This window comes from Cylas formicarius, unplaced genomic scaffold (genome assembly GCF_029955315.1).
Source record: "Cylas formicarius isolate icCylForm1 unplaced genomic scaffold, icCylForm1.1 PGA_scaffold_4__25_contigs__length_36172078, whole genome shotgun sequence".
Classification (NCBI taxonomy): domain Eukaryota; kingdom Metazoa; phylum Arthropoda; class Insecta; order Coleoptera; family Brentidae; genus Cylas; species Cylas formicarius.
Genome location: NW_026844334.1, coordinates 22310613 through 22338501, shown reverse-complemented (window position 1 = coordinate 22338501; position 27889 = coordinate 22310613). Strand labels below are relative to the sequence as shown.

General features: G+C 31.5%; 1 protein-coding gene across 1 annotated transcript in view; it reads right to left on the bottom strand.

Moving 5' to 3' along the window:
* The window catches only part of LOC132700604 (homeobox protein Hox-A1), a 62771-nt gene that overhangs the window by 4204 nt on the left and 30678 nt on the right, over window positions 1-27889 (bottom strand). The gene's annotated exons all lie outside the window — the stretch shown is intronic.

Below are 27889 nucleotides of genomic sequence, written 5' to 3'. Positions count from 1 at the left end.
CCTGAAATACAAAAAACAAAAACAAGTGGATAACTGACAACATAAAGGTCTGGCAGACAAAGCGCATAACAAGTACTTGAAAACTAGAATATCATCAGTACTATAGACAACCCAGAAACTATACAAAGCACGCCATAATACGAGAAAAAGTAGCTTATTTTAATCACTTTTCAAATTGAAAAGGTAAAGGTTTTTGAAAAAGTGCCAATCAACTTAACTAAAAGCAAAACCAAAGAATTGACAGGAAATTTGTTAAACGCGCATCAACTTAACTACTCTACTCAACTATTTTAAAGACTGTGCAACAGTTACAGACACTGTATCGCAAGAGATTATTCAGTATTACAATATAAAAAGTTATGAGAATGGAATGCCGGAGTTTAATTTTCAACTCTGTGATGTAATAAAGTATGCTAACGAAATTAAAACTAATGCTACGGGTAAGGATGGAATTTCTGTTGAGGTTACGTTTGCCATTTTGTATAAATCATTTGTTAAATATAGTAAATAGCTGTCTTTTGGAAAATGCTTTTTCAGTATTTGGAAAAGTCTATAATTAAGCCACTAGCCAAAGTTTCACAGTCAAAAGAGCTCAAGGATTTTAGACCAATTAGTATTCTCCATGCGCTTTCCAAAGTTGTTGAAAAACATATGTTTAATCAAATTTACCATTTTCTAACTTCAAACAGCATAATTTCCAGTATTATTTTCAATTTACATCGCAGACATGGGTGAATGCATTCAGTCAGCTCAACAACTCGTGTCATTTAATATTGGCACTCTTCATATATCGCAAAATAATTTTAATCCTGATTATGCATTCAGTCACAATTTAAATTCCAATCCTGAGAAATCACAAGGTTTGCTTTTTGCTCGCAACAAAAATAATGAGGAGTTCGTCACGACCAATTTACACATAAAAAATCAAAATACGCCTGGAAAAAATTTGGCTGTAATATTCGAAACGCATGTCGGAAATAAACTTCAATTTTCCAACATACTTTTAAAAAAAAATAATCTTTTTTAAGCAACATTTGCCATCTATTCTAGTGGGGCTCTTTGCCCTTGCGGATGGCACAACAAATCCAGAAGTTACAAAACTCATGCATGAGATTTGCTTACAATGTATACCCTTTAGACATCACATAATTATATATAATATAATTATATAATAAATTATTAAATATAAAGTATCGTAGAAAATATCACATGCTTTGTTTTCTAAATAGAATTGTCTATGGTGGTCATCTGCCCTATCTGACAGTGCTATTTCATGCTTTTGACCTTTATTATAACATCAGATAAATACTGATTTTAGATTGCCGCTGCGCACAAAACTGAAAATTTTCAAAAAACTTTCTTCTATGTTGCTGTGAGCAATTGGAATGCCATACCTAATCATATCAAATTACCAAAAAAAAATTGAACTTTTGTTGGAAATATATAAAAAATATCTGAAACAAAGTGTATGCCGTAAAATAAATGCAGTTTTCATATATACTATGCTGCTATGGTTTTCTGTGGCTCCAGCTGTCGCTATCGAGATTCTGTCTCTATTTCCTTTCTGTCTGCCTCTCGGTCTGAGTGCGCGCGAGTCTCCTCCCTCTAATGTGTCTTTGTAAAAATAGTTTTTTTATACTTACAATATTTAATTTTTCATTTAATACGTGTTTACACATCACAGGTATGTTCAGTTCCTGTGTAGTCGTTTTTTTTATAATCACTGTGTACTCAATTTGCCGAGCAAGTGTATTGCAGAATTACTATTGTTTATATATATTCTGGCAAATAAAACTGTTTGATTTGATTTGAAAAGTTTTCACATTTAGTAAACTATATTTTAGAAATATTTTCGCAAATGCAGAAATCTACCTTTGGAATTTTAAATGAATTATATTTTATTACAGATTCGGGTGTTATACAAAATTCCACAACAGAGAAGTGATACATGTTTTCTAATGGATTGGAAACCAGTTATAAGTTTCTGCACCATTTCATATACTTCATATATCTTATTAATTAATCCTGGTTTATTAATCACGGTCACTTGCTTGTGTGGACCACCCGCGTTGAACCCGGTTAAGTTACAGCGTTTGCTATAACTGGATGCTGAATGGCACAGTGCTAACATATATATATCACATTCTAAACTCACATATAAAAGAGCGACTTCCGCTAGAAATGTACGTAGAAACTTCACTCAGAACGGCAAGCAAAGTGGATTTGTCCTCATAAGTAAGTAAAGGAAGTAAAGGAAATTTCCTCGTAAATGCGGAAAAATATGCTAGCATTTAATGGGTTTCATTCTGTATATTGGTGTTTTAGCGACCTGCACGGTGACCAGACTTCCCAGTTAACGTGCCTCTCCTGTAAAGCGCTCAATAAACCGTGCACTACACCAATAAAAAGCCTTTTTACAAGTGTTTGTCACTACGAGAAGGTATTTTTATTTAAGTAATGTCTACACCGCGGAAATTTTACATCGATTTCCGCACATTGAGATTAAAAAATATTGACAAGCGTAGTTGAATTAAATAGACCGAAAAATTGGTGGAATGGAGTTAGAAATATTTTAGACGAAACATCATTCGACACTCATGACACTATAAAGGAGTGATGTACAATGCATTTTGAATGCTTATGGAGATCCTTTTTACCGCTAGAGAGAAAAAAAAATGTCTTCTTCCATATATTCCACTAGGCAGATATATTCCACTAGGCAGCCTAATAGTTTAGGATAATGCTACTCTTCAGAGCACTTTAGTTAAAAAATTTTGTTTAATTTATTATACATATAATTACAATTTTACATTTGTTTTTGTTGACCCAAACATGCCTACGAGCAGATAAAAACGTTAATAGCCTTATTGCAGTAAGTCAGCAAGTAATTTTAGGCAACAGTGAACATGTCGTTGACCTGTAGTTGAGCTAGATTATTGTGGAAAAAATCACGTTTTTCTACTTCCTACTCTAAAATATCCAGGATTGTCAGTTCTGATTTATGTATTCAAAAACTTTGTGCATGCATCAGGTTGCAATTTTTCAGTCACTCTGCTCCGCTTTAAAATGACGTTTATCAAACTTATTGTACAATATACATTAGCACACGTAAGCAATGTCTGTTTGTCACGTGTCCGCTACTAGCGATTGCGCTATTAGTAGGTGGAATATTAATTGTAATTATTACTTACATAATTATATAAAAAAATGGAATATTATTTTACTATTTATTATTATTATTTCTAATATTGAACTACAAGTGATAGTAGAAGTTATAAATTTGATTAGAAAATTAGTGCATTTACAATGTAGTTCATTATTTATAACTATTTGGCGATAAGAAAGAAACTGCGAGTTATCTGTACCATAATTTAATCAAATATGTGACCATCGATTTTTAAATTAATCTCTTTAAGGCGCAGTTAACAAACTCAAGAAAAATATTTGTTTTTGCAAGGTTATATAGCGGGCAGGAAAAAATATCAATTCACTTTTCAAACTTGGGGTTTTAAATTTCACGCGTCAATTTATCTAATGGTTTTTCTCAGACGGAAGGCGTAATTTTAAATTAAAGGGGATTATTTGCTAGCTTGTTTTAGTTTATTACGTGATAAAAACTTCATTGCTAATTACATTTATCTCATTTCATTTGTTAAATGCATGGAAACGTGATATTTAGTAAGAATGCAAATACACGTTTTACGACCATTGCTAGATGGTTGGGATGGTACTATTTTTCGTTGTTTGTTTTTTAATACAACCTAAAAATATTAAAATAAAAAAAAAACTTCTCTGAAAGGTCTGGTATTGATAGGTCATTTATTGCAATTGGGGGCATCAAAACACTGCCTTGTAGACCCTAGAAGTTGGCCCAAGATGGGTGGAGCTATAAATTATGTATCCTATTTGCGATATGCTATTACTAAACAGGTACAAAAAATTATCATATTTGAAGGAGACAAAATATTTACTAGGAGGATGCAGGCTATTGCTCAAGCTATGTATTGTTGTCTTTCTTTTAAATAAATTCGATAACCAATATCGGGCTCTCTTATTCATTTCTCTATAAATATATCAAGCTTCAGATTGTAACTTATCGGCGAATAACATGCGTAAAATCCTACAGCGAGAGGAACAAAAAACACAAAAAGAAAATAAATAAAATAAAATTGCTAAAAATAAAATATACAACTTTTTGTCTTTAACTATATAACAGTCACTGTTCTTTTATATAAGATTTATTGTCCAAAAATATTCAAGCCTTCCACTGAAAAAAAGAAAAACAATAGAAAACCTCACTAAATAAAGGGCAATAACATCCAGAGCTTGTGTGCCTGCACGAAATTCGGTGTTCGCTGTAACAAACGAAGACTGATCGGCCTTCTTATTAGTGCGTTTCATTCCAACCCACATCTGAGCTAATTGAATCTTTCCCGCAATTCATCTTGTCTGGTGACTTTTAAGAAAACGAGGCGAACGTTACGCCGATGGTCAGCGTTAATTTGTTGTTCAAAACCCAAATTAAATTAAGTAAGGTAACTCTTTTTGCAGCCTCTGTCCCTCTTGATATAAACATCCGTGATTTGTTTATTATGTATAGTAGTTTCAGTCTCTGCTTTGGTCACATTAATTTATTATTAAGAGTCCTGTAGACACGATACATAACGATAACAGCTTTACGTGAAAATAATTCAGGATTTATATTTGTATCGAACAATAGCATCCTCGAAATAGACTGTTAACAATGTAGTAAATACGTTTTTTTTATTATTATTGTGTTGGAACAACAAATAAATAATGTATAAGTTAATATGTGTCATTTAAAATTTTTATTCATAATTGTATTAACAAGCGAGTTTACAAAACTTATCTTACGATTTAAAATTATTTATTTTTTAATTCTTGCCAAATTGAAAACACTTTTTGGGAAGTGACCTTGCATATCATTTTTGGAAGAAATTTTTGCTGAAGAAGTTGACGCTTAAAATGCGACTTTAGTCACGAATTTAATTTTTCAACAGCGGGATGTATGATTTTTAATAAACGAGTGTCTGAAAAAGTTTATAATGATCATTATTTTTTTGATAATTATTTGCAAAAGAGCATAAATCCTTAAATGAGGAACTAGAGACGTGACTGTCAAAACTGACAAACGTCAAAATTCCACATTGTTCAAAATCTACCGAAAATATCTGTTCTCAAGCGATCCGACCCGTGACCAAAGCATAGTGAATGGATGAAGTCTTAAAGTGATACTTTGCAAAGTGACTAGTGCATAATTGCGTATTTTAAATTGGGAAGTAGAAAAAAATAATATATATATATATATATATATATATATATATATATATATATATATATATATATATATATATATATATATATATATATATATATATATATATATATATATATATATATATATATATATATATATATATATATATATATATATATATATATATATATATATATATATATATATATATATATATATATATATATATATATATATATATATATATATATATATATATATATATATATGCAAGTAAACCTGGAAGTATAAAATCATTCAGTTCCTCACTATTAAATTATTTCTGAAGAAGGGCTTTTAGCAGTATTATGTTTATTCTTGTCTGGCCTAATTTTTTAAAAGACTCATACGAATCTTGCAAGGTTTAATTAACCCCATAACGATACACAAAAATCAGACAAGTAGCACATATTGATTCAATTGATATATATACATGTTAATAATACTACTCGATCTGGAACATTCTTATTGAAATAATGATTTCATGTGCTATGGACATCTCTTGCTTTGATTGAAAATCAGTCTTATATGAAATGTGCTTTAAAACGATTGTCATTATATCAATATAAGTTAAAATCTCTTTAAAACGGCTGAGCTATTGCAAATTAGACTTTCACTTTTCAAGTTCAATTTAAAATAGCGATGTACATGGTCGGGCGCCCTGTATAGTAGATAATATTAAATAAAACTATAAAGTGCATATGAAACTTCTTGTTTTAGTTGAAAATGAGTGGATACTTTTTCGGTTGGTATTAGTAAATTATTGTCAGCTGTAGTAGTTTCCAATATCTTTCTGAGGAAAACATTAATGCAAATAAAGCCACACGCGGGCTTTCACATTCGTATCGCCTTATCAACGACAGTGCGCAACCTGGTGCGCTTGACAGGTCGCCTTCTTAGAATACATAATAAATTTCTCATAAATGTTTAATAATTCATAAAGGCGATTTAATAGAGATATTCCGTCGGGTTATTAGCGGAAAAAGACCCGTTCTAAAATGCGAGAAAATGCCAGGTTGCAGTGATATCGCAAAAGTAAAGTGCATGTTGTTGCGGACGTTGTAGACAGACGGACGTAAACGGAAACGGCCGCTAAGTGTCAGTTAGTTATACGTCAAAAGTGTAGATATCATCTTCTCGCAATATGCAAATCTTTTGCTAATTACAGCGTCATTGAAAAAAAGTGTTTTGTGTAAGGGAACGGAAAACTTATTTTGTGATGGGATAATTCCGCCTCTATCACGTTAAAATGGTATATTATACAATGAGTTTTATATACGGTACTTTAATGAAAAAGTCGATAAACGTTGCATACTATACTTTTTCAACGACCAATAGTTTTGGGTACAATTTTGCAAAACAGCACTTTACTACTTGGATTAAAATCTACCGAAAACAGCCGATCATGGGAATCTCCCGATCGCCTGCTAACTCAGTGACCAGAGTCTCGGAAATTTAGATTATACCCGATTATGCACGGATCAGGCGTTCGTAAGGTCTAGGTTTAAAACGCCACCTTCAATGAACACTGTCGAGAGCCAATTTGAGCTTTGCCGATGTTTTGGGAAGTGATCGCGTGTTTTTGATGGATATTTATGACACTGATGGTATTTCAATGCTGATGGTTTAGCAAGTGTTTTGCTTAATTCGGCAAGAATGTGACGGTTGCAGAAGAAATATAGTATGCCACACCTTTTTAAACTTCTTCCTCTTCAAAACAAATTGGTGACTAAAAAACAAAGCAAGCCTCCGATAGCTGCCAACCTATGACCAAAGCGCTGGAAACGCGCGGATTGGCTCGCGAGGGTATTTACAGAAGCTGGTGTTGCGGAAATGAGATGTTTCGCACACCTGACCAATGCGTTTTTGGATATCTTAGAGTAGTTAGTAAAATATATCCTATAATATATCAATGTCAAAATGCAAACATTAGCGTTTTAGCTTTTTTCGAGAATTTTTCGTTAAAATACTAATTCATAGAATAATAACACTTAAAACTTCATCAAAAGTAGTTGAAGAGAGCTGGAATAAACTTATGAGAGTGTCTAATTAAATTTTTTTAGACCAAATTCCTCAACTTTGTACTTCATTTTGGCTAGCAATAGCAACAAAGAGGTCTAGCGTGTGAGTACGCCTTATTTACGCTACTATTTACAATATACATAAATGACCTTTATCATTTCATGGCCCCCAATCAGTGCGTGATGTTTGCCGACGATACATCCTTCACTACATCTGCTAAGAGTATCGAGGAGTTGTCCGTTAGATTTGGCATGTTGGAGGACAGGGCTAATGTCTGGTTCGAAAATAATTAACTTAAATTAAATTTAGTTTTCCTCCAATTGCTTGGTAAATAGTGGACAGTCCGCTGCTTGGCATTAGGATCGATGATAGTCTAAATTGGAAACAACATATCTCAGACCTGAAAAATAGATTGTCCAGTAACATAATCGTTCTTCGACGACTGAGAGGCCTGATAGGAACAAGGACTCTGGTTATGGTCTATTTTTCTTTGTTGCATTCACACTTATGCTACGGCACAGTATTGTGGGGTGATTCCTCAGCTGCTGTGGAGATTTTTAGAATGCAGAAAAGGACCATTCGAGTCGTTGCTAATATAGGATATAGGGACCATTGTCAACCTTATTTAAAAAAATTCAAAGTGATGCCCCTTCCTTGCATCTATATCTACTACCAGTTATTAGAGATACAGAGAACGAAAGGAAACTTTAGCGCTAATTCCGATTGCCATGCCTATTCAACTCATTCGGAGGATCTCCTTAGACGCCTAGGTTTAGACTGAGGAAGTCTGAGAACAACTCATTGAACCTCAAATTGTATAATGTTTTGCCACGTACCGTGAAAAAGATGAGCAATAGAAAATTTAAACATACTATTAAAGAATTTCTACAACGTCATTGTTTTCACTCCCTGCGAGCATACATTGACACTCTCACTGGTATCGATGCGCTATAAAACTGTATAGTACTGTCTAATTTTGTTTGTATTAGATGTGTGTCTTTATGTTATTTATTGATTTGATTTTATTGCACTTGAATATCACTTCAGACTTGCTACAATTGTACGTCCCTTTTGTACGAAACGTAGTCAATAAATGAATCTATCTATCTATCTATGATCACCTCAATACAAAATATAACCAAAAATGTTCAGAATCAATTGAAAAATAATAAAAAATATTTTATGGTAGCCCTTTATGATTTTTTCGCACAAAATGACTACCTAAATTGCCCGATGTGACTGTCAAATTGTAGTCATTTAGTCATGCTTAAGAAGTTTCTGCTTCTCCCTTTTTTCCCTTGTTTTTAATAAAGCTCTATTGTAAAGTGCATAGCTATTTTTTATATTATATATAGGTATATAGGTAATAAGAATAATGTCAATCTTCTGATGATTTCTTTTAACAGAACACCATGTACATTTTTATATATTCATAATATTTTTATTTTGTATTACTTAAATTATGGTACATCGTTATCATGAAGGAATAATTCACATGAGGTGACGATTATGTACAGATTGCGAACATTTTCAGGCTTGTTAGTTGAAAGGCCTCAAAGAGAAATTTTGTATGTATATTTGCATGTGATGAGCAATAGTAAAAGTGCATCTTTTATAATTGCCGATCCGTTACTGATTGTTTTATAACCGATAGTTTGAAAAAAATCTAAAAGTACCTTACATACAAGCTCTTTAGTTTGAAGGCACAGGAGAAAAGAAAGACTGACTAATTACTATAAAATTCGCAAGTTTAGTTTTGACTCTGCTTGTCTCCAGGATAAAGCAAATAAATAAAAAAAAATCACTTGTACTTGATTGACTGAATATTAAAACATTTTTAAAGCAGTATGTCAAATGGAGGCCACGAACCACTACAATGAAGGAAACATTTCATAAGATTTAGTTTAAAATAAGTATAAAATGCGCTAAAAATATGAAACATGTATTATTTTTGTGAGGCCTTTCGAAAATTTTAGCAAAAGCTATATCATATATAAAGAATAGCACAACACAGTGTCGTTGTTATCTGTTACCATTTTTGAGAAAAACGATAAGAACAGGAAAAAACTGAAATTTAAAGAGAATTAGGAGGACTCTATGACTTTTTGAGATGCATCTGATGAAAAATCTGCTAATCTGCTATCCTATATTCATTCTAAATGAATTTACTTTCACTCAAAAACCGAAGTGTGAAATTTTTAAATAACTAAATTATAAACAAGTTCAAAGTTCCAACTTGAGCACTAAAATTCTTAAGGCGAAGAAATTATCATCGCTTGCCTTATGTGCGAACTAATTAAATCAAAACAACTTTACCTTAGAACTTCCTGTATATACAGCGATATCTGCAAGGGTAATTATATCAAAAACACGCCATTCGTTTTATTGGTATTTAAAAATACCCCGAATATGAATGTTAACATTTTTTACAGTGAGTTGTTACCCGTTAAATTTAGACGTGCTTAGTTTTCCAGCTACAGAGCAGTAGGATTGCGTGAGACCGCATGCGGTGCGTGAGGGCATTACTAGCGTGATAAACTGAGATAAGAGATTCCCCCCACAAAAAAAGTTTTTGTCATGCAGATACAATTAACATACTATATTAAGTGATAAGACCTTACATTGCCACTTATTCCATCTAACCGCTATTTATACGGGAAACAAAATTCTCAAAGGTCACCAAAGACATCGAGTCTAAAAAACAGGGAAAAAGTTCTATACCCGTTTTTAGAAATTCACAAGAGTTGTTGTTCTAATTAATCCAACACAATTCAAAACTTAAGATTAAACTTTAAAATATATCAGATTAATATTAAAACAAGCTCCCCTCGAGTAGGAGAGGGTCTTCTTGTCGTCTCGAGGTGCAACTAAGTCTGGGGATACATTCATTAATCTGTTGTGACAGGCCAGTGTTAACTACACGCTACATCGGTAATTATTGGTGACGGGGCACAGACGTGACATGGGCTACGAACATTTCATCTTTGCCTCGTTTTACCTTCGAAGAAAATCATTAAAATACACCCCTTAATTGCTTACAACTTGATACTTAATATTTTTCATTCAATTAAAACTGATATTGATATACAAACCAGTTTGGTGAGATAAACAATTACGTAGAATCAACACAAACGAATCAGATTCGACGATATATTGTTTCCAAGGTAGGAGCGATTTATGTTTTGAACAGAATAACGATTACTTATAATACAATCTCAAATCGAAACATTAACCTTTTTGAAGGGATAATGATATTTATTCTCTTCTTTCTTTCTTAGTGATAATAATATAAATTTATAGTGTAAGCAACAAAAAGTAACCAAAACTGTGGGGTTTCTTAGAAATCTAGGAAATCTAGGAAACGTTTATTGAGCGTCTTATACAATTTGAAAATTCTTGATAACATTCTAAGCAAAAATGTTCATACCATTTATTTTTTTCATCAGTTATTGAAATAAATATTTTAAAATTTCGACTGCCTCTTTTTTGCCCTTATATTTTTCATATGCAACCGCTTTTTTAGAAATAAATGTTCAACTACTATCCCAAAAACGTCCTTCCAACGAAAAAGCTCTTAAATTTTTGAAACCGCATATAAAACATTTTTTATCTGTCTTACGTGTTTTTTTTTTTGCTGTTAGATTAGTGTTTCGGAAAAAAAAGGTAATGTTAGATAATACCTCGTTGGAAGAGACATTGAGCACCGAAGTTAGATCTTGAGAAAAAAGTTTTTTTACTTTTGATTAAGTATATAACTTGCAAACATTAAGCTCCTTCCTTAGGAGATTCTTATTTGCGATTTGGCGATTATGCAGACCAGAGAACCACTGAATGGGTACCAAACACTTTAACATGTCCATTCTATTTTTAAAAGAACAATTTCTTTGCATTTTTAATGAGTTTAAAACGCCAGGTATCTAATCTACTCTTGTATTGTAACTCAAACTGTTAATAAAGCTTCTGTCAATTCGACTGTCGAAACTTTAAAATAATTGGTCTGATAAAATATTTGTGTTTTCAAATGTTGAGAGCGATCATATCCTACTATAAAAAATCAAATTTTGCATTTGTGACCCTAAGATTGATGATAAATGCATCGTGTAATACATCATTTAAAAGCATTAATCATTAAGCGTTAAGCTCTATCTAATATTGAAAATATTATTATATTGAAAAAATCTCTTTTTTCGTCATCATATTCAATACCAAGATCATGTTTGCCGTATTTTTGGCAATACAGACAAAAATAGAAAATCTTTTTATATTTGACATATATATCGCCAGTATAAAGCAAATTTTTTTGCCTAGGCAATTATTGTGGTGGTGCCTTGCTCTATTTTATTTGCATTAAAGTCAAGATTTGATTAAATGCGTAGGTAAACGATATATGCCTAAAATTGCTTTAGGTCTACGACAAATTTTTCGATTTACAATAACAACAAATCATCATATGTGACACATTAAAAGAAAAATATAATTTTATTTAGAAAGGGCTTTACAGATTTAAAAAAAATTGTTTCAAAAAATAATGGAAAGTCGAAAAACCTGCAAAATAATTGCCTGGTAAGTAAATTAAAATGGATTTCTCTGCTGATAATTCCCGTTTTACAAAAACTTAGTAAAGGTGATTTTTTCCAGCGGGTTAATTGACCACACATATTTTAGACTTTTCTCTTATTTCAGTCGATTCAGAAAGCTAACCTTTAAATTCCCTTTCAACAAACACAGAATCTGATAACGTAACAGCTGATGCGAAAAATAAATTAGCCAACCCGCGGACGTTGTCCGTGTTAATGTAACAGCAAAGCCTAACCCCTTTATTGCATTAGTCTGACAGCTGGTCAAGCAGGCACTGGACGTGGCGGATTAGATGCAAGCGAAACAATTGCATCAGATTACAATTTCGCAAAGTCAGCTTTACAGTTTTACGCATTAATGGTACTTAATTCAACTAAAGATATTGCGAAATAAGGGCCAACCCATAGTGGCATTTTAATTTTTTCGCTGGAAATAAGAAATGAATAGCAATTTTAAAAAAATTATGTATTTTTAAAGAAAACCGTGGCTCACCAATTTTCTATAAAAATATTCGATGTCATGCTTGCTCCGACGCCACTGGTGAAAATAGAAAAAAATTATTTTCGCCCGAAAAAAAACGTGTTTTCATGCATTGTGATGATAATGAAAATTCTTTTTTTTTTGTTATTTTAGCAACATCTACATCTTATTATCAATCACCCTGTGAATGGAAAATCTATGACTATGACACATATTTTTAAAGCAATTAAGCCAGTTTTATTCTTATAGCTAAAGCCGCAAAAATATTCCGTATGACGATAAGTAAGCAGAGGTGGGAAATTTTGTTACCTATTATAAAAGGTTAGCCGTTCGGTTAGTTTTGGTTAGTTTGGTTGGTAAATGGGCTAAAGCAGCAAAAGCATTATATACGTCCCTATCCTAGAAAAGAGCAAGTTTATATTATATTATAATTTTCGTTCCAAGGCCATTCGTACAATGAAAAGTCTAGTATATCAGGCAATAATTGAGATAAACGCCATGGAGAGTGTTTAATAAATGAGTAACTGCAGAAGTGTTTCTACTACCATTAGTTTTGGGTCACATTTTTGCAAAACAGTACCAATACATTCACTGAGAGAACTGTCCAACTTCAAAATACAATCAGTGTTTTAAATTTACCGAATACATCTGTTCGCTCTCAACCCATGACTGAAGTATCAGGAACGCTAGTGAAGCTAACTTTTTAAAGTGATACTTTGAGAGGGCCTGGTGAATGCATAATTTGTTCATTTAGAGTAGGGAATAAAAATAATAATTAATTAAGTGCTAGACACTCGGAAAGAAGAAATGGCGAACTGTCTTCATTTTATGCGCTTTCGTTACATTTATGTTATTTTGTATAATTATATATTTAATATGTATATATTTCTAGCAGAAAAACAAAAGTTGTTTATATTATTGTTTATATCTTCACCAGTTTTCGAGATATTTCGGTTTTTAATAAACGGGTAGTGGATATTAATTTAACACTTGTTAAACTCCCATCAAGTAAAAGCCACCTCAGTTCAATTTTTAAAACAAGCTTAAATTGGTTTCTTGTCTATTTGGTATTTCAGATTGCTTCTACGTTGCCGAATATGTTGTTTTTTTATCAAAATAAGGTTTTTCCCAAGTTTCTTAAATTAAAAACCAACAACAAAAGTCTCGCTGTAAGGAAAGTCCAGATCCAAGGCCAGACGAAATGGATGAAGGAAGACATAAGTACAGAAAACGGGATACAAACAACATTTATGTAAAGGTAATACATTCTGAATTGTCTCATAGACTTAATCCCCTAGAATTTGACATATTTGATTATAGAGTTCGAACAGACATTTCATCTATCATTCAGAAAAAGTTTCTTAGACAAAAACTAAAGTTAGACAAATTAATTTCTAATACAACAATATCTGACCAGTTATTATAAAGTATACCGACCACCAATTTTACAACAGGTTCATAAACTTAACAGAGACAATATTTTCTACGTTTCTACGTTTCTAAGTTGAATTTCTGGAGAAAGGTTTCAACTTTAACTTACAGCACTCGAACATTAATAGAGAATTAGACTGATTAGTGATCGACTGTGAATTAGCAATTAAGGACATAAACGATTCTAATTTAAACAAACATGTATTAGCGAATATAATAAACTCTCAATTAATAGATAATAACAAACAAATGTCACTAGTAAAAACTATCAAAAACAAAGCTTCTGAAAAATACATAATATTTACATGTGCAGATAAACGGAAGACAGTCATAGCTATCAATCTCCCAGAATATATTTCAAAAACCAAAAATTTTCTTAAACCAGAACTTTTCCAATGTATTAAAGACGATTCTACCGAGTTATATCAAAGACCAGTCAAAGAAGTAATTACTAACTCCACAGTATTTAGTGGCAAAGACAAGTATTTTTTAACAACTATTCTTTAGTTAAATTACATAAACAAGATATGCCCATTAGACCAGTATGTAACAGGTATGTATGTAACAGCTCCAGCAGTTAAACTCTCAACAAAATTAGTAAATATTTTAAAGCTCAACACAGATTTTAAACCAAAATTTGCAATAAAAAATTCTTTTGAATAAATCAACAAAATTAAAGATATCGAAATCATTTCTAACGCAACACGATTGTCTTTTGATGTACAAAACTTATTGCCCAGTATTCCACCTGTGGATGCGATATATTTAGTAGATTTCATCTTCACTTGGAAACAAGTTAACACAAGGGTGAAACAAGATTTATTCGATTACTTAATAGTATCTTTAGACCAAAACTATTTTGAATTTAATGGACAGATTTACATCTCTAAGGAAGGTTTGATTATGGGAAACCCAGTTAGTCCTTTGTTAGCCGAAATTTTTATGGATAATTTGGAAAATATCCAAATATGGAACATGGAAAATCCTTTAAGTAAATGTTTTCTATGGTGGTATAGATGATGTCTTTGCTTGCTTTGTTGGAATGGACAGACAATTGAATTCTTTTTTAAATTAGATTAATTCATAAGCACAGAAAACACTTGTGTGCACTATCGAGATTGAACAGGATAACTATAATAATTTTTTAGACTTAACTATTACAAAAACGAAAAACAAATTAGATTTTTCCATTTACCATAAACCTTCACATACGGACACAGTCATACATAACAGCTCAAATCACCCTTGTACACACAAAATGGCTGCATTTCATTCTTTTAAACACAGACTTCTTAATACACCACTCTCAACAGAAAATTACATCAAAGAACTTAATATCATTAAACAAATTTCACTGAACAACGGCTACAATCCGTCCATTTTCGGTAAAATTATAAATAAAAAACAAATCCAGACAACAGTAAACTCAATTTATCCGAAACCTAATACAGAACACGAACAATTTAAAACAATTACATACATAGGAGAACCCAGTGAAAAAGTTTCAAAACATTTGTCAAAATGTGGTTTAAAAATAGCTTTCAGAACTAACAACGCAATAGGAAAATTTTTAAAAAACAATAAAACGAAATGTCCAAAATGTTAAAAACCAAGTGTCTACAGCTTGAAATGAGGATCTTGTCCTAAAACTTACATTTGACAAACAGGTAGATCCTTCAAGAAACGCATTAATTAAAATAAAAGAGCGTTTAAAAACAATAGTCCAGATTCTAATTATGCTACACACTTAAAGACAGAAAAACACATTTTCGACAACAATTTTGGTATTTAAAATATAGCCACAAAAAGTAGAAAATTAAATCTATTGGAGATTAACAAAATGAAACATTCAAATGTATTGCTTAACGATCAATTAATCAATTAAACTTAAATTCTCACAACATTAATTAAAGTTTTAATGTCATTTTTTCAGTTTGTAAATATTACATTATTTGATAAAGACACGGTGTTGTCGAAACAATTGTCATGTGAAAATATATAATTCGGTGAAAACCTGAACTATTAGTTGTTACTTATTTTGTTAACGCGTCATTAATTTTTCTTTTTCATTAGGAAGGCTGTCCTCAATTAGTATGACGTATTAATTCTAAATTTAACTGTCTGTAAAAAAATCTCAGATTTCAAGTTTAGTAAAATTTGAGTTTATTTATTATAATTATCTATCGATTATTATACCCGCCCATGCGTATTTTTCGTTTGGGTCTTAGTGTATTTGTTTTTTGAATTATTCATGTTCAACTACATACATCACGAAATTAACTGAAACGATTGTTTTGATCAGGTTTAGGCTTAAAATGTGTTAAAGTTATTGATTAAATAACATAATCTTATATCCAAAACTGGTAAGTAAAGATATTAAAAAAAATATTTTTTACCTCTAATACATAAACTTATTTAACGCTAAGTTAACTATACACAAAATCTCTGCGAGCACTTAGTCAAAGAAATTTCTGTTCAAAACAATGAAAACGAACCGTAGATTTTGTTTATCCGTTTCGAGTTGGGAAACTTTTTGATGAATATTTCATTCCTCTTTTTATATCTTGTATAATGTAACCATCGATTAAAAGCTATCATATATTATATGGATAAGATGAGATTGAACAATATGCATTTCTAAAACTAATATTTGTAAACTTTTAAAATCTTGATATCCGATCATGACCTTTAGGGCCCGCACAACCTTTCACCCCCGTTATACGATATTGGGTAATACCAAACCAACGACTACGATTGACCTTTTCCAAATAAAATTTAATGGATTTGTCTCCGGTTTTGTTTGTATTCGGTGCTGCTGCAGATTATTATTGCCTACTTAGAAGTAACCCCCAGCGGCGTACATGGCAAAGTTTATACGGCCTCTGAAATGTTTTGCTTGTTCGAAGCGCATAACAGCAAAGCAGGATGTCGTTTTCGTAGATGAAACCATATCAAACTTCACAAAAGAGTCGAACTACGTATACGACAATAGAAAATAGAAATGAGATAAGTGATATGACCAGCTCAACGAATGTACTCTCGAAATTGCGTTTGCATTATTTTATTACAAGATGATAAGGTTATTTATTTAAGTTTAAAACATTTATAATTTTTGGTGAAATCCCTAATCGAACAACATAGAGTAGCTCGTTTATTCTAGAATATCTTAGAACCTTTTAGATATATCAAAAAAAAATTAGAGACAAAAGTTTGCATTCACTTATACTTTGAAAATATAATATTGTTACATATAGAGATATTTTTTTAATTTCTCGGAACTTTATGGACATATTTCCTATACAATATATTCAACATTTAAAAAAGGAGGTTTTTGTATAAGGTTGTCTATTTGAAAGAGTTATAAATTTTGAAATATTAGCATCGGAAAATGCTGTAACAGCGAAAGAGCGAAAAAATCATCAAGCACTACAGAAACGTCACTATTTTAGCTTGCTGTCAGTTTGGAAATCAATGTTGGTCACTTTTTATTGCTTATGAAAATACTAATACTAAATATATTAATTAAATACTAATATCGAGTTCAGAAAAATATAAAAATATGAAATTATTTACAATTTTTTAAAATTTTTATATTATTCCTTTAACACTGTTTTTCTACTCCCGTCTGTAATATACCTAATTACCCACCGATTCAGCATGCGGGAAGGGTCACTTTACCATGTCAGTTTCGTTTCCCATGAATCCGATCCACTTTGGACATTTCCAGGATTTTACCGCACGGATTTGGGAGCAATCGGATGTTTTCGTTGATATTTCCCACGCTTTGAATTTTGATGTTTGTCAATTCTGACAGTCATGTCAGTGAATGTATTCGTGTTGTTTTACGAAAATGTACCCAAAAACTAACGGTCGTAGAAAAAGTATAGTATGCAACACGTTCGGTAAACTTTTTAACTCACTCGTTTATTAAACACTCGCTCCGCTGCGCTCCGCTCATATCAAATAAACTCGTGAGTCAAATGCCGTTTACCGCACTTGTTGCATAATATACTATTATTATATGTTTCTGTCCATCTGGATATTTTTCCGTAAATGCCAAAATATTTTAAATAAAACTAATTTCTTAAAGAAACTTCCACAGGCTATTGTAAAACTTTTTACTTCTGGATTCCTCCTACACCGGTTTCTGCTAATTCTAGTTTCTGTCAAGCTCTGAAGAAACCAACAGGATAATTGGCGAAACGTCAGCAAGTTCGACTCAGCAAAAACCGATCCAGGAGGAAACCAGAAGTTTTATAAAATGTAAAATTAATTTCATTCTTAGTTCGGTTTGTTTATGATCTTGTGATTTATGATCGCACCGTGATTTGTTTATGAATTAAGGAAAAATTTGCTTACAAGTAGAATAGTAGAAAAATATAGGGTGTTTCAGAAAACATGCATTAATTTTGCACCGTTTTCGAGCGAAGAAATAAAGATCATGAAAATTGACAATACGTGTATTTATGATTTTTGAACCCTTTTATGCACAATAAACTTACTTCTAAAAAATTGACCCCAAGGAAAAAGAGCATCATTCGCTTCATTGTGTGCACGTATTTATGTAAAAACCAAATCTTTAGAAAAAAGGCATTTTTGAGCATTAGCTTAATGATCTCATCACAATAAGTGTATTTAGAAATTTATTACATTTTTGTAGATGTAATAGAATGTTTATTCTTTATTTACAAAATTTTCTTAATTACAAATTATCAAATCTAAAGTTTCATTTTTCATTCATTCATTTCTCGCTTCAAATAGCGTTTACACAGCACAGCACTTACTTCATTTCTGCGTTCTCGGCTGGAGCAGAGGCGTGCGTGACTTGAAAATCGCAACGTGTGTTTGAAAACTCATGACTTGCGGAATGTTAATCATTAATAAAAGTTACTTTGGAAAGATCTTAATCGCATGTGTCCCTTAAGGGTTTCGTAAAAACCAGACAAATTTCACGATAACGGTTTATAATATATTAAAGTTATTTTTTAAATGAGCCTTTTAATGATGCCTGTGCATGCTATAAGTTTTTCCAGGTACCTGTTAATATCGTTAGAAAGCATGACTTAGGTAGCTCATAATTAACTGGCAATCGTCTAAAATACTACTAAGAATAAAAAAAATATTTATGGGGAGTTTTAGTGGAGTTTTAGTGCAACAATGAATAAAGTCAAAAGTATCTTTAATGCCGCTCTTGATTGTGATATCGCTTAAATCCATATTATGAAGTAACTTAACCGAATAAACACAAACACAGCTGAAGAGTGTAAGCCAACCCAGCAGACTGACCTGCTGCAATAAATAAATATGGTAGTTACATTAATATATACTGTCGAACAAAATTTTGAAATTGGAAACCTCAATTAATATTGGGGAAGATTTCATATGTCACAATAGAACTTCAAACCTCTCCCAGAAATTCCTCTTGTTCTTCAGACTCCAACTGACTGTGATATGTTAATATCTAAACCGCGCCCCAATTTTAATTTGATATCGAAAATTCGTTTATCGATTCTTCAAAAATAAGACTGCTAAATACTTCGAATTAATAGGATGTCTGCTTTTTAACCACATTCTGAACCATCGTTTTACTGTCAAACATATGCTACACCTTCTGCATATTTTTAAACATTAGAAAAATAATACTTCACGTCTGAATAATAATTATCAGGCTATGCTGAGTATAGCATGCCATCAAATTGAAAGCAAAAGCTCAGTTTACCAAAACATTTTCAGCGTAGACTTTTACATTTGGAAACCCTCAAGCACATTTAGAATCTTTTAATAGCGAAGCGAAGAAGTGGCAAAAAGTGTCGAACCTGTTAATAGTAAGCTGACAAAACGTGTTGACCCCCGTAGTCAAATAACATGAATTAATATACGGTCTAATATTAAACAATTATTTAGTATCTATGAATATGTAAAATTACGCTTTAGTGCGGAAAGGATGTCAGCTTAGATTGTATTGCTCATGTGATCGAGTAATAAATGTAAAAAAAGATTAGTACTTATTAATATAAGACAAGGTGACTAAGGACTATGCGACAAAAACTTGGGACTTTAGAATAATAGAAAAAGTTGGAAGACAAAACAAAATTGTTCAACAGTTTAATTTTAATATCACTTCCCACATCGCAGATCGAAGGAGCTCCAAAGCTTGCCACTTGTGCTAGGGAAATGTTTCAAGCAATTTCAACCGACGACGACCTTTTCATATTCATATAATAATAACAATAATATTAACATTTGTTCAATTTAAACTTTACAATAAAATAATCTATAAAATTGATTTAAGTGAAATAAATGTTTTGTTTCACTGAAGCATTGCGAAATGCTTATGCGTGCCACACCAATATTAAACCAAACCAATAGTAATTACAATAATAACAACGAGGCAAAGAAACTGCTTGTTACATTTATAGTAATATAAGCAAAAACAAAAATAAAAATAAAACGAGGATAAAAACATTAACTCACTAGGCTGTGAATATACATAATTTAGGATTTAGGTAAAAAAACAACTATGCTTGATTAAATATAATTCAAATCTTATTTACCTTTTGATATTTTAAGTTAATGAGGTTATCAAAAAGTCATCTGCCCGTCTGAAACATCCATATTTTGACATCTTTTTTAAATTTCGAAAAGATGGTTCGCAATTTTTAATCTATCTGTTATTTTTTCATTGTTTTCACTTATTATCTGTCTAATCTGTGTTTTAGGTTTGGAGGTAGAACAGATGCGATTGACACAATTCCACAACGCAGACGAAGAAATTGATTTTTATTAACTTCATTTTGTACATGTTTACAATTAGCCCTTTTTATTTGCACCCGCAATTTATTTTTATAACTGTTGTAACTGCTTTTTAATAATTGATTGTTCGGGTTCTTAACTATCTCTATATAATTGATTTTTTTCCCTAATTGTTTTTTGTAGCTCTTTCGTCATCCATTCTTTTTTAAAATTAGTTTTATGTTTATAAAAAATATTATTTGTGTTATTTTCTATGTATGTCTTTAATTTATTAATTAAATTTTCCATGGCAGCGTTGATATCGTTTGCATTGTACACATTCAACCAATTTTCCCTCTCCAAGACATGTCTCTAACGAGTATATCTTTGTCTTTTTTTGAGTTGCTATTAGGAGGGATGGCAATAACTATTGGATAATGATCCGTGATATCAACATCAAAGATAAACGATTTTGAATTATTTACTATATGGGCTGGCCCTTTTATGAAAAAGTAATCTAAACAAGTAGATGATCTTGGGATTGTAACTTTATTAATCTAGGATGTAAATCTGTATTTTGTTAAGATGTTTTTGTATTCTTCAACATAATCGACATCGACTATCATCCAAATATTGAAGTAAATGCATGTTAAACTGAACCTCGTCTATGCTAGGTAATTTATAGATACAACTTAGAAGAACATTTTGATTGTTTACTAAGATATTTATCTCTAATACTTTTGTATTAACCATTTGTACAGTGCTATACTCAAAATTTAGTTGCGATTTCATATATACAATGACACCATCATTCCTATTTAAATTACCATCGTTATAAAGAATATTGAAGCCCTTTAAATTGAAGGGAGTTTTGTTTATATCGTACTGGATAAATGTTTCGGACAGCACAATTACATCAAACTCTGTAACAAAACTGTTAAGAAACAAAGAAAATTCCTTTGCTTAATCTCTATTGCATTGAGAAATGTATTATTAAATATTTTGACACTGCTTATAAAGTTTGTATCAATTACCTCTCGTTCAAAATCTCTAATGTAGGAGTCCATTTCAAATATATTCTGTTAGTCTGTTTATTTTTTATTAGAATAATTTTCTTTTTATGTCATTTTCTCCGACGAATATATTTTCTGTTTTTCTTCTTTTGGTAAGCTGTTCTAGCGCTGGACTGGTCCGAGAAACTTCGTTTTGTATATGTTGCTATATAGTAAGTGTGATTTTATTTTTGAAGTTTTGATTAATGGGTTCTGAGTTAATGGCTCCTTAATTTTCATCTTTAGTCTTCTGGTAATTGGTCCTGTAGGTTCAGGACTCGCAATCTTTCTTTTCCCTTCTTTATCTGAAATAATTTGCTCAAAATCGGAGTTTTCGTTGTCACAGATTTCGTCTTGAAGCAAAGGAGTCGATGGTGCACTGCTAGTTTTTCTTATCTCAATTTGACTATAACTATCTTCTGCCGCCGTTTCTAGCTGATGCACTGTATAAGCTTCACCGTTTACATACAATTTGTCTCCGGTAATATATACTCTTTGGCTTCGTGATTAGGCAATTTTTTTGTGTTTTACTAGAATCTTTCTTATTTCGCGTTCTTCTTTTGTCAAATCCCCTGATATACTAATATTGGTGCCTTTCAATTTTTTGCTATTTTTCAAAACTTGTTGCTTTACTAAAAGTAAGACAAATTACACAAATTTGTGTAATAACAAACTCAGATAATGCGACGTTACCGATATAATCTAATCAAAGATTATAATATTATTTCTTCTAAAGTTTTTCTCTATGTGATTAACCTTTTTTTCAAGTTTTCTGCATTTGTTTTCAAGTTCAACTCTTTTATGACTTTCTTCTTGAATTGTGGCTTTTAATTCAATAATATCATATTTTACGAGTGAGATTTCAAACTGAATTTCTTTCTTTAATTCGGTTATCTATTTTTCGTTAGCCTCTTGGATGGTTTTTGATATTTTATCAAAGAAGTCAGTGCTTATATCGCTCGTTTCTATCGTCAGCAAAAATCTACGTATATGGCTTTCTTAACTGCCTTTCCACTGCCTTTCACTGATAAAAAATGATAAAAACTTTGGCGCGGATCCTAAGCCTACGTACGTGTACACGTAAATCACGTTTGCTTCTGTTATATTTTCATGATGTATACTTTTGATTCTACAACTTGCTCACACTACTGTCACCTACCATTGGACTCTATTTTCAAAATTCTACTACCACTTTAAGTAGAACTTTTTACTCTTTTACTGGAAGCACTTTTATACACTGTTGCCTCGCCAGTTTACACCGCACATATATTTGCATATTTAGCCTATTAGCATAATTTAACAGTTATCTGAAAGCGTTAAAAAGTTATAGGACTCTACTACAGACTTGAAATTTACACCTTTTTGGCATATCTCAACGGTTCATAAACAAACATTAATAAAAAAAATAAATGATGGTCTCAGCAGTCTCCCAATATAGCAAAAAAAAAATCAGTGGCAGAATTGGACATAATACTGTTTTGTTTATCTACCAAGAAATAGTAGTAGCTTTTTAATTTGTTCATATGGACTCCTAAATTTAACTACTACCTGACATAATAAATTTGAATCGATTTTATCCAAAGAGTTTGTTGTAGAGTTTCAAGGTAGGGTAAAACAATGAGAGCATTTCTCCCCATTTTAATATTAGATTCTTCTTAATCACTGTCGTTGCTTTACTGGAACATATACACATGGATCACATAAGTTGCTGCACTTTATAGCAACGTCCATAAGGTGAAATGATCATAAATATTTCCTGTTATCGCAAACTACAGATATGTTTACGATGATTCTTTTGACACTTTTGACACTTATAAATTTTAATTCTGTCAGCAAAATAAAAGACGGAAAACTACGAAAAACTTTTAAGAAGTTTTAGCAAACCCGTTGATTTTGTATGGCGATCTATGTCACATGATTGGAACAACCAATGGAATACTGCGGTTCATCAAAACAAATACTAAAATAAACGTTCAAAGCAGTGACGCTTCTTGCATTAAATTTTTAAAGCGAATATGGAAAACTATTAAAAAGTGACTCAAATAGAAACACATATTTTTACATGCAAATAAACTATGAGCGGAATTGTATCTGTTTCTTTGTTTATTGCCAACTTCCCTCATTTTTGTATAATCTACATCATGTCCTATTATCTTTTTGAACAGTAACGATCCATTTTAATAATAGTAATAACAATAATGCTCATAGATTTATTGCATAAACAACAATACATCATAAATGAAAATAATATATTGCCTACACAATACTGTAACAATAGGCGTTTAAGAAAGTAGAGAATTTCTCAGATATTGTTTATGCTTCAATATTTGTAGTATACAATCAGATGGACAAGGGGCGACAGGTAGCAACAACATTAATAAATATTGCTGTTAAAGCAAAATAATTTTAATTTATTCCTTCTGGAATGAAGGCAAATCGAAAATTACTGAGACTTTAGGCGGACCTGTTGTAGTCTACGCTCGAATACACAGCAGGGAATTAATCAATATTATAATAGTAACATCTTTTAGAACGCTCCAGTACCATAAGCAGATGCTTTTTTTATAAATTTGAACCCTAAAAACATTCACTCTAAATGAAATTTTGTGAAATAGATAAGCTTTCCTGACATCGTTCCTCGTAAATTACGCTTAGTCCTGAAGTGATTGTACCCATTTTATATCCGCTGAGTCAAGACAAGGGCAAAAAACTTCATAGTAGTGATCTAACTGGGATAAAACCAAGAACTTCAAAAGAAGTTTTTTGGTTTCTTGTGAGCAATTGCCAAACCAAAAAACTTCTCTTTAAGTACATGGTACTATAGGCTCTCCTAAGCTTATAAGTAACGCTTTCTCTAAATCTAAGTTTATCGTCTTAATACAGGACCGGGCTTTTACACGATTTCGAAAATTGCACTGGCAAGTCATCAACTTTTAAATCATTATACCTGAATAGAATTTCCAAAATCTATAACAGACAACTTCACTTCATAATTATAAAATTATATCGGAATTGAGACAATCATTAATTTGTTGACGTATACAAATTTGTCGATAAAATTTGAAAATATAAATAGTGTACGGTAGGGTACTTAGGACACTACCTTGAGATACTCCGGAATGAGGACTTGCTGAGTTCGATGAGACAAAAATGATTTTAGCAGGTTTTGCACACTATTATTCAAGCTAAGAAATAATTTTACTTTTCTTTTTTTAATTGAGACATGTGTTGTGGACTTCCTTAAAATAAGTAGTTTCAAAACTTTATACACCTTTAGGGGATGTTTTTGTTAAAGGAGATATTTTGCCCAATCAAATAGAGGGCCGTATGCTGAGAAGGGTAAAATGAAATTTAAGTAAATTAGATGGTTACCTGCGCATAGTCAATACCAAAAATTAATATTCATATGCTCGTTTCCTAAGCGCAGGGTTATATGCACCCGGACCGCTAGGATCTTTATAATATAATAGAATATTAACGCTACTGGTTCAGTAGATAAAAAGCTGGAAAAAATATGCGAATATGAATATGTTGGGCTGTCAGAAACGAGGATTGATCACCCAGTCCCTACAATATAAACTGAGCGAAACTAAACAACGATAAAGCTAGGAAAATATTCAACATGAAACCGGTACGGCAGACAAGCGATCGGTGCCCTTTCTTTTTCCTTTTAGCTGGGGGCGATTATTTCAACTTTTTCAGGAATTCATGTTTGAAATGCATTAATTATCAGACCATGTTTGTTCCATGTTTGTCTTACTTTCCGATTTCACATCGTTGAGATTTGAATTAAAGTGAGGAATAACGCAAACATAAATAATTGCCTAACGCGAGCTAAATTTATCTAGGATAATCAAATATTTTTCAGTGGGAAATAAAAAATAATAAATGTTGTCACCATCCTTTATAACTTAATTTTATAATTAAAAATCTTAATTTCAAATGCACTCTTTACAAGTTTTCTTGCAACAGACTTCGTATTAAAAAAATAAAGTTTGGTTTCGACGGTTGTTCAAGAATCTTATTTAAAGCCAAATTCAAGTTCGTACCACTTCAGGTAACACTGGAAATCCCCATTAACTTTCTTATTTAAACTGGAATACGCGTCTTATTAGGTTTTTGAATTCATGAGAAAAATTTTTGGTATGTTAAATCCGGTTTACTCAAATCTATATTAGCAGTTTCCTAGATATCTTTTTCTAATTCTGCTTTTACCTAACGGTAGAGAGAAACTCTGTAAAAGTGTCAATAACTTAAATTTACCTAATAAACCTAATTCAAAAGAAAATATTATATAAATATATTATTTTATATTATATAAATATATAAATATCAGAAAATCAAGTATGTTGTGCCATAGCGCTAGATTTAACAGTGTTTAGGATTGCACCACGATAGCTTTACACTACACACTTTACACCTATATATTGAATTCAAGTTTTAGTGTCAAATATTCCATAACTAAAGATAAAATACATCTCGTCATTCTGAGTCAAGAAGTGTTTTGGCATGAAGAATAGCAAAAATATTTTTACGCGAGTACGAAGCTCCATAAAGCTTCGTACTCAGATTACTTATGAGTAATCGCAAAAGAAATATGTCAATCTGGTATTAATATTAAAATAAAACTAGTACGTGCATTATAATATCATATTGCAAAAAAATAATTTTGTCTTAATTTAGTCTATATTCACTTCAGTTTGGAATACAACCTCTATGCGTTTGAAGATTTGTTTCTTTGATTTGGTAAAAACCGCAAAAAACTGGCCAGCTGCATTGTCCATTGCTGTATTTATGCCACGATCTAATGGCCCTAGATATGTAAGATGTTAAATAATAAAGATATGATGAACAAAAATTATTCTTTACCTATTACAACAAAATATCAACTATTTTGCTGCTTAATTATTAATAAAAAATCAGCGAAAATGTTATTTAGCGAAAAGTTTTTTATATGGAACACAGTTTCTCACAAATATAAAAAAAAAGTGTTCTATTTGATTTGAAATTACCTGCTCTGCAAACCCCTGGACTTTTGACTGACGTATATATTTGACTTTTATAATTTTAAAACTTATATTGCACTCAAAACATTGGACCTTTGTTTATTATCCTACTTAGAAAAAAGTACCAAAATTTTCATCAACCATATTCACAGCTGGAATTACGAAAGGTCATCAAAATCTACCGTATTAAGAAATGAACGAACATCCATGATAAGCGAACAAAATTAAACAAGGTGACAGTTTACTGACAACAAACTTACAAATATTGACATCTGTCATTGCTTGGAATCATGTTTTACGACACTAAAACGACTATTTTTATTTTATGGGCGCATAGGTACTCTACACTATACAAAATTCAGAGTTCTTCCATTCGAAAATATTGAAATAATTAATTAATTGATTGATGGTGTTATCTTTAGTATATTGCTAAAAATTTTCAAAACAGCAACTTAATAGTGGGTGGCTGTGTTAGTTTTCGTGGAGGCATGTATTTAATTGGTTTTCTTTAAACACATTTAACCTCTTACCATTCACATTCAGCTTCAACTTCAGTTTGGATTATCTAACGCTATATACCAAACTAATTAATTTATCAACAAATTTCAGGCCGCGATAATGACACCAGCCCGAAAAAGCTTTAATAAAATATCACTTTTTTACGTCGCATCTCGTACCACAAACTGCGATGATATCGATATCAACACAGTGCCTACTAAGTGACAGGTGAACCAGTCGTGTTAAATTGGTTCAATGGACACCGAATTCTCTTCTTTATTTTTTTCATTGACAGGGCGAGATAAGTTACCCAAAGGAGACGATTGTGCCCACGCCAAGACCTCGTAGACTGCTTTGCGGAGAGTCTGCGGTTTGGTGACAGATAAAAATGAAAGTTTTATACCTACCTGAAGGTTTGAAACTTATCTGGCCGAGTAATATTTGCCAAACTTTTATGTTGTTTGCGTTATAGAAAATTATTTATAACTTTTTTTGAATGATAAATAATCTGGGCGCTAATGATTCGTTTATACCGAAAAAGAAAAGATTTGGACACAATTTTTATTAGAAAATTTTCCAGACTTTTCTGTGATTTAACAATTAACAATTAATTTTAACGATATCATCAGGATGCCTATTAATTATTATTATTTACAACATATTTCGTGAATAATATTAAAGAATAACATAAACACTCTCGAAAATAGTTAAATGTCGATGTTCGTATTTTCAACGTAAAATATTAATTTGCTGTCTAATAACGTCACTGGAAA